Source organism: Mesoplodon densirostris, chromosome 13, assembly GCF_025265405.1.
Source record: "Mesoplodon densirostris isolate mMesDen1 chromosome 13, mMesDen1 primary haplotype, whole genome shotgun sequence".
Lineage (NCBI taxonomy): Eukaryota > Metazoa > Chordata > Mammalia > Artiodactyla > Ziphiidae > Mesoplodon > Mesoplodon densirostris.
The window spans coordinates 88,531,592-88,541,222 of record NC_082673.1 but is presented as its reverse complement, the minus strand read 5'-3'; positions in this window follow the sequence as shown (position 1 = coordinate 88,541,222).

The following is a 9,631-nucleotide window of genomic DNA, read 5'->3' as shown; positions in this document are numbered from 1 at the left end:
ATCCCAGCTTTTTCCTGCCATGATAACTTGCCTCAAGACATATGAAGTTCCATGATTAATTGAGGAATCTCTGATACTTGACGTTCTAGAGGGCTCTGTAGCCACCTCTTGGTTTCAGGATGAGTCCACTGTCCGTTTGTAATGCTTGGGCTCAACGTTTTCTTCTTTCCCTGACACTTCTCTTCCTACCTGCCAATCCCCCCACCCAGTTCCTAAGATGTGCAGGGTCTTGTGTGCCAGATAGATACACCTTCCCTTCTCAAGGTACCCAATTAGCACCCAGGTTTTGTATTAAATTAGCTGCCACCTAAGCTACTTGGGTCTGTTCCGAGAAGTGCCTGGTTACGAGTTACTCTGTAAAAATGTCCTTGTCTTCCCTTTCCTATGTCTAATCATGCCAGTTCCTTTTTAACCTTTTGTCATGGAATTCCTTAATTCCAGGAACTTGATTACTTTCTGTTTTCCTTGACTCTTCTTGATGTGGACAAACAATTCTAATTTTCAGTTAAAATAATTTTCTTATATATGTATATATTCATTTTAAGTTTTCGAGTTTAAGATGAAGCTTTCTTGTTAGGGCTGGCTGAATCAAAAGCAAGTTGTGATCGATGCAGGAGAAATGAAATCTGGTATTTAATGGACAAACTTAAATATTGCATGTAAATTTCAACACAAAGGAAAAGAAAGAGTGGAAGGAGGAAGAGAACAAAGGAGGCCATTGAAGCAGGATCATAATGAAATCTATTCCTTTGGGACTGGGAGAAGTTTGTTGAAAATTTCATGTTAGTAAAATGTGCAAGCTTTCTTCTGTCCATGGATGAGTCATAAAAAGTGAAAAGCTGGTGAGTCACAAGGTACAATATAGTTATTTCTCTCATTTGATCTTCTTGACACATGTAAATAAAACAGTGTTAAAAGAATGGAAGTCTTCCATTACTAGGTAGAAAAAAAAGCAAAAAGGGCTTTCAAATACAAACTGCCTTAGAGTTTTTTTTTTTTTTTTTTTTTTTGCGGTATGTGGGCCTCTCACTGTTGTGGCCTCTCCCGTTGCAGAGCACAGGCTCTGGATGCACAGGCCCAGTGGCCATGGCTCACGGGCCCAGCCGCTCCACGGCATGTGGGATCCTCCCAGACCGGGGCACGAACCCGTTTCCCCTGCATCGGCATGCGGACTCTCAACCACTGCGCCACCAGGGCAGCCCTGCCTTAGAGTTTTGACACATCAGGTTCTGTATATTCCATGGGGTTGCTGTGTCACAAAAATTTTATTATGAACATTTTCAATCATCCAGAAAAATTGAAGAAAGGCATGATGAAAACCACATTTTCTACACCTAGATTTGGCAATTGTTAACCTACTGGAACGTTTGCTTTATCTGCATATGAATATATGCATATTTTTCTAGGTCATTTGAAAATAAGCTGCAGATTTCAAGACAATACAACTCAAATACTCAGCATGCTTACTTAGGAAAATATATTCTCCGATGCAACTTGAATGACATCATTGCACTGAAGAAAATTGCCATAATACCATTCAATGTAAATTCCACATTCATAATTCCCCAATTGTTCAAGAAAGGTGCTTATAGCTATTTTTTGGCTGTACTGTTTTGCATTCCCACCAGCAGTGAATGAGAGTTCCTGTTGCTTCACATCTTCACCAGCATTTGATGTTGTCAGTGTTCTCTTGTTTAATAGAGGTATATTGGTATCTCACTGCTGTTTTAATTTGTATGTGATGTTGTTTCATATGCTTATTTGCCATCCGTATACTTTCTGTGGTGAAGTATCTGTTAAGATCTTTGGCCCTTTTTTAGTTGGGTTGCTTGTTTACTTATTATTGAGTTTTAGGAGTTCTTTATATATTTTGGATACCAATCCTTTATCAGGTACTTCTTTTACAAATATTTTCTCCTAGTCTGTGGCTTGTCTTTTCATTCTCATGACATTGGCATTCACAGAGCAGAAATTTTTATTTTAATGAAGTCCCACTTATCAATTCTTTCTTTCATGGATCATGCCTTTGGGATTGTATCTAAAAGGTCATCACAAAACCCAAGGTCAGCTAGATTTTCTCCAGTGTTAATGTCTAGAAGCTTTATAGTTTCCTGTTTTACATTTAGGTCCGTGATCCATTTTGAGTTAATTTTTTCCCCAAGTTTATTAAGGAATAATTGACAAATATAATTGTACATATATAAAGTATGCAGCATGATGATTTGATACACGTGTATTTTTTTTTTGGTGAGAATGCTTAAGATCTACTCTCAGCAACTTTCAAACATACATACCATACTTTATTATTAACTATAGTCACCATGCTGTAGATTAGAGCCTTAGCACTTCTTATAACTGAAAGCTTGTTCCCTTTGTTTTATGTCTCCTCATTTCCTCCTCTCCCCAGACCTGTGTCTAGATTCTCTCTCTCTCTCACTCTTTTTTTTTTTTTTTTTTTTTTGCATGAGGATGTCCAGTTGTCCCAGTACCATTTGTGGAAAAGATTACCTTTTCTCCATAGTGTTGCCTCTGCTCTTTTGTCAAAAGTAAGTTGAGTCTATTTATGGGCTCTCTATTCTGCTCCTTTGGTCCATTTGTTTCTTCTTTTGCCAAAGCACACTGTCTTGATTACTGTAGCTTTGTAGTAAGTGTTGAATTTGGGTAGTCTCAGTCCTACAGCTTTGTTCTTCTGTAGTATCATGTGGGCTAGTCTGGATCTTTTGACTCTGTGTATAAACTTTAGGATCAACTTGTCAATATCCACAAAATAACTTGCTGAGATTTTGATTAAGATTTCATTGAATCTACATATCATTTTGGGAAGAACTGACATTTTGACAGTTTTGAGTCTTCCTATTTGAACATGGAATATCTTTCCATTGATTTAGTTCTTTGAGTTCTTTCATCAGAGTTTTGTAGTTTTCCTTATATATACCTTGTACATATTTTGTTAGATTTTTATCTACGTATTTCATATTTGGGGTGCTAACATAAATTATATTTTTTAAATTTCAAATTCCACTTGTTTGTTGCTGATACATAGGAAAACAATTGCTTTTTGCATATTAACCTATATCATGCAACCTTCCTATAATCATGTATAAGTTCTAGGGGTTATTTTGTTCATTCTTTTACATTTTCTACATAAACGATCATGTCATCTGCAGACAGAGACAGTTTTATTTCTTCCTTCCAAATCCATATACTGTTTATATCCTTTCCTTGTCTTTTTGCATTAGTAGGACTTTCAGTAAAATGTGAAAAGCATTGGTGAAAGGGGTCATTCTTGCCTCATTCCTGATCTTAGTGGGGAAGCTTTGGATTTTTTACCATGAAGTGAGAGGTTAGCTATAGTTTCTTTCTTTCTTTTTTTTTTGTAGATATTTTTTTACCAAGTTGTGGAAATTCCCCTCTGTTCTTAGTTAGTTTTTTGTTTTTTGTTTTTATGATGAATGGGTGTTGAATTTTGTCAAACACTTTTTCTGCATCTAAAGATATATTCATGTGATTTCCTTCTTTAGCCTGGTGATGTGATGGGTTACTTTAATTGATTTTTTAACGTTGAACCAGCCTTGCATACCTGGGATAAATCCCAGTTGGTTGTGGTGTATAATTCTTTTTATACATTGTTGGATTAAATTTGTTAATATTTTGTTTTGAGGATTTTTGCATCTATATTCATGAAAATTATTGGTCTGTAGTTTTCTTGTAAAGTCTTTGTCTGGTTTTGGTTTTATACCAATGTAGGCTTCAAAGAATAAATTAGGAAGTATTCCATCTGTTTTTATCTTCTGAAAGATATTGTAGGGAATTGGTATAATTTCTTCCTTAAACATTTGTTAGAATTCACCAGTGAACCCATCTGGGCCTGGTGTTTTCTGTATTGAAATGTTATTAATTATTGATTCAATTTCTTTAATAGATATAGGCATATTTAGATCATCTGTTTCATCTTGTGTGCATTTTGGCAGACTGTGTCTTTCAAGGAATTGGTCCATTTCATCTAGGTTATCAAATTTGTAGGCAAGGAGTTGTTTATAGTATTCTTTTATTATTCTTTTTATGTCCATGGACTCTTTAGTGATGTCCCCTCTTTCTTTCTCTTATTAGTAATTTGTGTCCTTTATCTTTTTTTTTTTCTTAGTTAGCCTGGCTATTGGCTTATTGATTTTAATGATCTTTTCAAAGAATCAGCTTTTGGTTTCATTGATTTTCTCTACTGATTTCTTGTTTTAATACAATACAATACAATTGATACAATACTGATTTCTGCTTTATACGGATTATTTTTTTAAGTTGACAGAAGGAAGAACAAGTCTGGTATTTTAATTCTCTTGATTAAGGGTCTGAAGAAAGCTGTATCTCTATGAGGTGATGTATAAGACTATGAAATTCTCTCAGGGATCAATGGAATATTTTATTGATATGGACTCTCAATTCATAACTTTTTAAAATCTCTCTATTTCTTTCATTATAACACTTCACCTTTTGGCTATATAATCGCCAGCAATATCTTACCAATGTTTTATTTATTTTATTTTATAAATTTATTTATTTTTTATGTATTTATTTTTGGCTGCTTTGGGTCTTCGTTGCTGCACGTGGGCTTTCTCTAGTTGCAGCAAGCGGGGGCTACTCTTTGTTGCGGTGCGCGGGCTTCTCATTGTGGTGGCTTCTTTTGTTGCGGAGCACGGGCTCTAGGCGCACGGGCTTCAGTAGTTGTGGCTCGTGGGCTTAGTTGCTCCGTGGCATGTGGGATCTTCCCGGACCAGGTCTCAAACCTGTGTCCCCTGCATTGGCAGGCGGATTCTTAACCACTGTGCCACCATGGAAATCCCTTACCAATATTTTATAGACTTTTAATTCTTTAAATGTCTCTTTAGAATTAAACATATAACCAAACAGCTTACTTTCAATAGTCATTCAAGCCAGACTGAAGAGGTTTAGTCTACTTTATATTCTCCCCATCTTTGTATTAATTGCATTGCAGCTAATATTAGCATATTTATTTTCTCCGTTTTCCATTTATTTAGTTTAAACAATGCAAGAAAATGTAATAAAGCATTCAGATCTGCAAACAAATACCATTATAATACAAAGAGGGTTGTTTTATGGAAAGTGAGCAAACTGATTGGTGGGCAGAGAGGAATGGCAATGCTTGGTATTTAGTTGCTGGATCAAGGTCTAAATTTGAAATAAGAAAAGTGGTTTAAGGTTAAGAGAGTAAAACTTGAGCTCTCATAAGACAACAGATGTGCGCTAGAAATAGCCTCCCTGGTGGTTTGGTTGAAGAATAGAATCTTAAGTAGCCTGGCTGTTGAAAACAGAAAACACACACACACACACACACACACACACAGTTAAAGAATTTAGTCTCATTCAGAGAGAGTGACATGTCTCATTGCTACTAGCAAGTTATACCATGGAGTTAGAGTCTGAACTTTGCATAGCTACCTGATGTGATCTAGGAGGGTCCTTCAAATTTCTCTTCCCAAACTTCTACTCATTCATTGACTGAGAGGAGAGGCCAGTTGTGTTATAAAAATTCCCACATGCTGGAGTTGTCTGTTTTCTAGTAACATCATTTACCTTGGTTCTCTCCCCCTTGTATTTCAGAAACACTAAAAGTTAGGTCTCAGGCGATACTGTTCAGTTGAACTTTGTGTGATGAAGATGTTCTATATATGTTGTTAAATGTGGTAACCATTGACCACAGGTATTTATTGAGCACTTGAAATGTGGTTAGTACAACTAAGGAAATGAGTTTTTACTTGTATTTAATTAATTGAAATTTTAAGTATCAGAGCACATGTCTGGTGCTGTAATACTGGATAGCACAGTTCTGGGGACTTGAATAAATTCGGGTTAAATATTTCAGCAGTAATGCCTCAGGGATACTCTAAATATGTTTTGCAATTTTAACGATTTTAGTTCTGTTCACCTGTAGGTGAACACCAGGGTTAAATTGATTAGCCACTAATATAAGGTAGCAGGTAGTGAATCAGACTATGTTTTTCGAGTACTTCTGCAGGTTTATAGCATAAGCCAGATAGAATCTTCAGTCAAAACTAGGGGAAGACAAGGATTACGTAGAACTTTAGTGACCAAGGACTTACTTGGAATTTGCTTTTGAGTGAGGAGATAGATTTTTGGAAAAGAACCAGGAAGCATACTTTTTCACCGTCTTTTGTCCTGGGATTGGCTTCCGGTCTTCACACTTTATCACACCTCCTTAATACATATTTACTGTGATAATAGGCAGTGTTTCACTGATGACACAACTGCCTGATCCTGAATCATCAAAGCAAGGCTTATATAAATTTGTCACACCATCCTTATTAAGGAAGAAGAAACTTATCAACAGGGGTTGATGCAAAAATGATGTTGTCTCATCTCCTGAACTAGAATAAATTAAACAAAACATCCCAGCGTTAGATTATAGTTAACTAGTAGCTTTAAAGACAGAAAGGTTTCTTATAACCCAATCTAGTTGCATTGGCATAGATATATTAATTTGCCATTACCTCTCATCCTGTAAAAGGCACAACTGCCTTCTTATTTTAGTTTTTTAACTCAGTTGTTCAGCCATTATTTCTCGAGGAAACCTAAGTGAACAACTTCCTAGTATAAAGCATCACCCAGTGGGCATTCTGGTGGCTCCCTCCATGCTGTGAATCTTTGTTTTATTTTTTTGCTCTTTTATTTTATTTTATTTTATTTTTTTAACATCTTTATTGGAGTATAATTGCTTTACATGGTGTGTTAGTTTCTGCTTTATAACAAAGTGAATCAGTTATACATATACATATGTTCCCATATCTCTTCCCTCTTGTGTCTCCTTCCCTCCCACCCTCCCTATCCCACCCCTCTAGGTGGTCACAAAGCACCGAGCTGATCTCCCTGTGCTATGCGGCTGCTTCCCACTAGCTATCTATTTTACGTTTGGTAGTGTATATATGTCCATGCCTCTCTCTTACTTTGTCCCAGCTTCCCCTTCCCCCTCCCCATATCCTCAAGTCCATTCTCACTACCACTGGCATTTTTCACAGAACTAGAACAAAAAATTTCACAATTTGCATGCTGTGAATGTTATACAAACTCTAGACTCCCCTGCCCATCTGATCACACTGCCCTTTGCTATGTGTTAGTTCCTCCTCTTGCCTCTTCACAGGCCTTTCCAATCTTATCTTCAGGTGTACTTCACCCTCAGACTAGCACTGACCTAATTCTCACTCCTGACCGAGATTCTGACCCAGTCTCTTTAAGTGGGTCACAGTGCAGCTCTCTTGCTTGCTTTGACCTGTCATAGTCTCTGTGCTAGAAAAGAGGTGCTAAGAGCAGGGAGCAGTCCCTCTTCTCCTTGACTTGGAGGAGCTTTACTTTCCCCTGGCCAGGTGAGCAAGGGCTGAGCAGGAGGCTAGGTGCAAGGCCAGACGCAGGTGAGAGGACAGAGGCTTGGCTGTTTGCACAGCTGGGCTTCCTTCCACTGGCTGGATGTGGCTTCATTCAGTGAAGAGTTAGCTGGGAAGAGGCACGGTGCTCCAGTGACAGCGTCCAGATGAGCCCCAAAGACTGGAGATTGTATTTGTTGGTGGTTAGAACAGACCCACGAGCATGGAAGAGGAGTTCAGAGATGCAGCTCAACGGAGGGAAAGAACAAGGTCTCAGAGTGAAAAGAACAAGGTAGTGTCTGGAATTGGACAGCCCTGATTTCCTCTTGTAACCCTGCCTCTTACTTACCATGTGATCTTAAGGCAAAGTCCTTAACCCTGTGTAACCCCAGTTACTGCATCTGTAAATTGGGGATATGATTAACCCCTCAGAGGAAGGTGAAGATTACATGAGATATGTCAGAAAGATCCTAGTGTAGTTCCAGGCACAGAGCCAGAGCTTCATAACCATTTACTAGGAAAGGCTCACGAAGGGTAATTGACAGATGGCATTTGGGTGTAAAACACCTTATATATACAACTTTAATCAGTGCTCCTACCTTCCTTTCCCCACTTCAGGACACCCCAAATGCTGCCCCCATATTTACTTGGATGCTGTGAGGGCCTGGCTCAGTTTGTGTTTCCCTGCATCCAACTTGACAGTTTGGCCCCTGAAACTGCAGCCTCTAATTTTCTTAATTGCAAAATTTCCCCGAAGCCTATTATTCCAGCTTGTTACTGTTTCCTTATTAATTGTTCTTTAAACAATGAGTCCAGCTAAGTTTTCCCCAACTTCCGAATGTATTTTTCTGCAGTCACTAAAGTGTTATACTATGGCTGGGTAAATTCTAACCCCAACTTCCAAACGTATTTTTCTGCAGTCACTAAAGTGTTATACTATGGCTGGGTAAATTCTAAGTGCCGACTAAAAAAGAGACTGTGTCTTGTCATTTTAACTGCTGTATCCCGGGCCTAGAATGGCGTGTGTTGCAGCCTAGGAACTTAATGCAATGGTACAAAATGTTTGGATGCATTTTCCATGAGAATATGCTCTGGCTTGTTTTTCTAGCGTTCTGGGCACCAGGCCCACTGCCATCCAGCCCCAAGGATCTCTGTTGGGGTGATGGCAGACTATCCTGAAATGGTTCCATTCTGTTTTTTTCCATCTCAGAATTGCAGTGTAGCTTCAGCAAACCTCCTGTCTACCTTCCCTCCTTTCTTAGAGCATTGCCCTCAGCCTGAATTCTAAGGCTGACTCTTCACGTGTTTAGAAGACACTGGACAGGTCCCTGCCTGTGGGTGTCCCTGAGGCCAGGGGGCTCAGAGGTGCAAGTGGGACTTGCTCTATGGGGCACATTGTGTGCCCCATGGGGGCAGGCTGTTGAGAAGTCCTTCTCTGGAAGTGTGGGTCTGAGAGTGGGGCTATTTGATGAGCCCCACCCTAGGGGCTAAACCAGCAGACTGAGGAGCTGTCCGTTCCCATCTCAGGAGGGAGAGGGAACCCATCCTGAGCATCATGAACTCCTCCCATATCCACTTGGCTGACCTTTGCTTGGTGATGTATTAGCCACCTTACTGTCCTGCACGCTGCCCTGCCGCATTCTTGACGTCAAGGATGGTGTCCATCTTATGTCTTCATTTCATTATCTAGTGATGCCCGGCACATAGTCAAATAATAGCTGATGAAGGAATGAGTGAATCCAGCTATGTAAGCTGTCTGAGTCTTCATCTCCTTGTCTGTGAAAATAGGTGGTAAGTACTTATGCCATATAATTTTAGAGCAAATTAAATGAGGTCAGACCATTTGAGGGTGTCGCATAAAACGTGCTATTTTTCCTTGCCCAATACATGTTGATTATTGCTGTTGTTACTGTTGTTGTAATCTCTCCTCAAAGAGTTTCTCAACCAGTGGGCCTTTCTTCACATCGTAAGATCTCTTTCCAAGGGACGCTTCTCCTTAGAATTGCTTAGGAGTCAAGCTCAAGTCCCCTTCTCCTGAAATTTCCCTCTGTTCTGCTACGTCTCAGATTCCCATCCTACGTCTTCTTCTCTTTATTAACTCCCTCCCTGAAAGAGCTGCCCACACCGGCTGCTTCCTCTTTCTCCTGAGGCTCCTCCAGAATTGCTGCTCGGTTAAAGGACCGCAGTATTTTAGAGCCCCCGTGATGCTCCGGGAATCACGCAGGGTGAACTACGCTGCT